This window comes from Meleagris gallopavo, unplaced genomic scaffold (genome assembly GCF_000146605.3).
Source record: "Meleagris gallopavo isolate NT-WF06-2002-E0010 breed Aviagen turkey brand Nicholas breeding stock unplaced genomic scaffold, Turkey_5.1 ChrUn_random_7180001956030, whole genome shotgun sequence".
NCBI classification, from domain to species: domain Eukaryota; kingdom Metazoa; phylum Chordata; class Aves; order Galliformes; family Phasianidae; genus Meleagris; species Meleagris gallopavo.
Genome location: NW_011216639.1, coordinates 3465 through 7837, shown reverse-complemented (window position 1 = coordinate 7837; position 4373 = coordinate 3465).

Sequence of the window (4373 nt, the reverse complement as noted above, 5' to 3'; positions counted from 1 at the left end):
ACAGGTGTTGGAGGTGCAGCAGGCTGTTAGTAGGGGCACGAGGGCAGCAGCTTGTCTGGTTCAGTGTAATTGCAATGTAGACATTGCTTCAAGAGGAGTGCTGAGCTGTCAGGTGTCTCTGTTTTTTTCTTTCGTTTGGTGGAAATGAAGATTGCTTCAGTAGCTGTCTCAGTGTGAAAATATGTATTAAACTTTGGAAACCTGTGATTAAAATCTCACCCCTTATTTTTCCGTCTCCATTAATACAGGGGAGATAACACATACCTCAGGTGGCTTGTTGAGAGGCTCAGTTTGTTCACGTTTGTGAGAGATCTTGAGTACCTTGGCAAGAAGTGAAAGCCTTAGGTGACAGAACCAGTATGATCTAAGAAGAGTTGTTCATTCCAGACCTTTTGTTTAATGCTTAAGTTAGATGTCACCCCTGCATACATCCTAGTGGCATCTTTCCTGAACGAGTGCAACATTTCAACTCCTTTTCTCCCAGAGAGTTTTGTTCTTAATAAAATTTCTTGCTTGTGAATCAGTGACCTCTGGTAACTTTGTATGGTCGCTGCTCTTCGTAAATCATTGCTGTAGTAAAATTCCTCCTGAGTGGAGTTTTTTCTTGAGGATGTGAGGATAAGATGCATGGGACAGACATCATTGCTCCTCTCAGCTGCCCTGCCCCTTACCATCTGCATGCTAGGTCTGCTGTTGGTAAATCTTGATGGTTGGTGGTCCCAGAAAGATGCAGTGAAAACTGCTCAATAGCTTGCAGTTGTGCACGTGGTCTCCTCTGTATCTCTGATAGGTCAGCTATTAGAACTTGCTCTTTACAAAGAAATTGGCAATTCAGTTTTAGGTCAGACAAGCAGAGAGTCATTTCCTGTTTTGTGTCCATGCAGCTTCCAAAGCATGAACATATACTGCAGTGAGGTACCTGGGCTCCATGTGGCTCTGGTGAAGAGCCACCCTGCAGACGCCAAGGAATCCCTTCCCAGTCTTCTTGTTAGAGCAGGAACAACTTTCGGAAGGTTTGATGGGTGAACACACAGAATCTTCTCAAACTGGCACCTGGTGCTGGTAATTCTCTCAAGTCATGTCTGTCTGCTTGCTTATGCCATCAGCATCTGCAGCTGCTCTGTGGGGTTCCCCTAGTCTTCTCTTCATTCTCTGTCCCTGCAGGGGAGCCTGTGAAAGCAGCTGCAGCTGCTGTGGAAAAGAGCAGGTGAGACCGTGCTGATAGCTCTAGGGAAGTGGTGTAAAAGCCATTCACTGCTAATCACTGGACTCTGGCAGTCTGTTATGCACTTTTCTGTTGCCCTTAAAATTCCTGGATTAGTGGTTTGGTTCTGTCTGGGTGCCACATGTGGCATCAGTGGACCTCTAAATGCGTTCAGTTAGGAGAGAGCTCTGACTCAGTTTTGTGATGATAAATCTGAATTCATCCATCTTTAATGTAGTGCTCACAACCCTGTAATCGGGCAGTGGCTATGAATTAAGTATTTTCTAACCCAGTCTTTTTTGTGTCTGCTTAGGGGAGCTGTTGTAGCACGAACAGTTAAAGTTTTAAGGTTTATAGTTCTTGAGTGACTGCCTTTTCAAGGACCAAGGTAGGAATGAATGTAACCACGGTGTGCTATTTTTTATGTTTCTTTATTTCCAAAATTGTGCTCAGAATCTACAACAGTATGGTGCAACAATACTTCTCAAGCCTTTAAAATTTTAGATCTCTCTCTTAGAAAGCAAACGCCTTGTATGGATTTGCTTGGAGACATAACTCAGCTCTGCAAATTTTAATGTGATGTTGCTAAAGCCAAAACTTCAGAGGAACCGTTTGCATTTCAACACCTTTCACGGTTCCTCAGTTTGATCAGAAGCATCCAGATGGAATTCTTGCCCGCTGTAATTAGGGGCTGTGGGTGCTGCATGGACAGAAACTGAGAGTTGAAGGACTTCTTCTGCCTGGCTCTTGTAGAAACTTATTTCCTTGCATGCTCAAAATTGAGAGGTACAGAGACTTTTGGGCTCTTGGGTTTCAGAGTTAGGTACCCTTTATAGAATTCCATCATGACCTTGGACATGACCCAAAAGCTATCAAAATGGATGGAATTTAGCATCACATCCAAAGTGATCTTTCTTTTCCTGACCATACTTTCAAGGAAAAAAGTCATATCCAAAGGAAGAGGCATCTTAAACTCCTATCTGCAATGAAACATTTATCTCTTCAGTGGCAGGGTTGAGCACCTGTGACACGTTATGATGTGGTCTTCTATGAAGCCCATCCATTCCAAGAATGTAAGTCATCTTCTGCTCTAGGAATTTGTGTCCAGAATCCTTTTTTGGATTTTAATCCAGGGGCACAGTGGCACTTGCCTGTCTCACAAGAGCACAGAGAAGTTTGTTGATATGTCAACACGTTTAAAAAGAAGTTGTACTGCAAGCATATGAAGTGCTCAGCATGGATTGATCCAGCTGTTCATCCGTGTTACTGCCTCAGTTGTTATTTGCCTCCAAAGTACAAAAACCTGTTTATCTGGATGTCAGAGCTTTCCCTTGATATTTTCTAAGACATATGTCTAAGCTGTCAAAACACTGCTGCTATACACTGAAATCACAGAGACAATGAAAAATGAAGAATAAATTCTAACTGGCTATTTTTACTGAAATTGTGTAAGTACTGAAATAAACACCATAGGTGCTATACTGGTGATAGTTATTGTTCACATTTAGCTGGGTGAGAGTCTCTTGGGTTTAATTTCATTTGTAGTTGCTTTAATAATCAACTCTATATTCACGTGGAAATTAGGGAAACTTTGCCAAGGAATGTAGGTTTCCTGAGAGCATGTTAGACCTTGATTTTAATATGGTTGTTCAAATGCTACAAAGCCAATATTCTTCTGATCTCACGCTGCAGGTGCCTTGCAGAACATCTTTATTTCTAGAGCTGCAGTTTCTCATCTGGTTGCTGACCAGAAGGGATGTGGAAGATTTCAAATTCATCAGTTGTCATTGCTCTGGGATTCTTGGCCAGTGGTATGGTGAGAAGGAGTCTGAGAAACTGTGAAAGGATCCAGAGCATGAGATTTCATTGTGGTAATGTGTCAGAGGAGGAGGTGCTGAGGTGGCAGTTAGCAAATTATCTGGCTGGCCTTGGTGGAGTGTGAGGAGAAATATCAGCTTTTTCTGATCTTTCTATTTTTCAGTAGCTCAAGCTGGTGATCAGTGATCTTCTCTCAGTCTGTATACGTATTTGGGATTACTCCAACCCACGTGCAAAACCTTGCACTTTGCCCTGCTGAACCTCCTTAGGTTCACATGGGCCCATCTTTGGAATTTGTCAATGTTCCGCTGGATGGCATCTCTTCCTTCTAATGTGTCAACTGCACCACTCAGTTTGGTGTCACCAGCAAACTTGTTGAGGGTGCACTCGAGCCCAACATCGATGCTGTTGATGAAGATGTTGAAGAGCACCGGTCCCAAGACAGAGCCCTGGGGGACACCGCTCATCACCGGCCTCCACCTGGACATAAAGACATAATGCCATTCACCACAACCCTCATTCTACGGCCTTCCAACCAATTCATTATCCACTGAATAGTCCACCCCTCAAGTCTCTCTAATGTAAAGATAAGGATGTGGTGAGGGACCATGTCAAAGGCCTTGCACAAGTCCAGGTTGATGACATCAGTCGCCTTCCCTCTGTCCACCATTGACATCGCTCCATCACAGAAGGCCACCAGATTGGTCAGGCACGACCTTCCCTTGGTGAAGCCACGCTGGCTGTCTTGGGTCACCTGCTCATCCCTCATGTGCCTTAACGTATCTTCTAGGAAGATCTGTTCCATGGTCTTCCCACAGGCACAGAAGTGAGGCTCACTGGACAGCAGTTCCCTGGGTCCTCCTTCCTCCCTTAGAATTTTACTCTGATGGCTCTCCTCACGTAAAATCTTCCCTTCATCAAGTCTCTTCAGTGCTTCTTTCATGTGGGAATTGCACCACTGAAGTCATAGAATCATAGAATGGCCTGGGTGGAAAAGGACCGCAGTGATCACGTAGTTTCAGTCCCCCTGCTGTGTGCAGGGTCACCAACCACGAGACCAGGCTGCCCAGAGAAGTCACAGAAGGGAGACATGAAGCTGCTACTTGACGAGTTTTAATAACTTTGTAGAAGCCAGGATGCTGAAAGCTGCCTTTTTGAAAGGAGACAGTGCTTAGACCTCTGCTCCAGCAAGGGGCTCTTGAACTACTTCTAGTGTCAAACATTTCCCTTTTGCAGAAGGTATGATAGGCACACACACATCTGCAGGTTTTCCCTGGCATATTTTCATCGTGATATTATTGTTGTGCTTTTCCATACTGGGCACAACAATTTAACCTTGTGCATTTAAGTA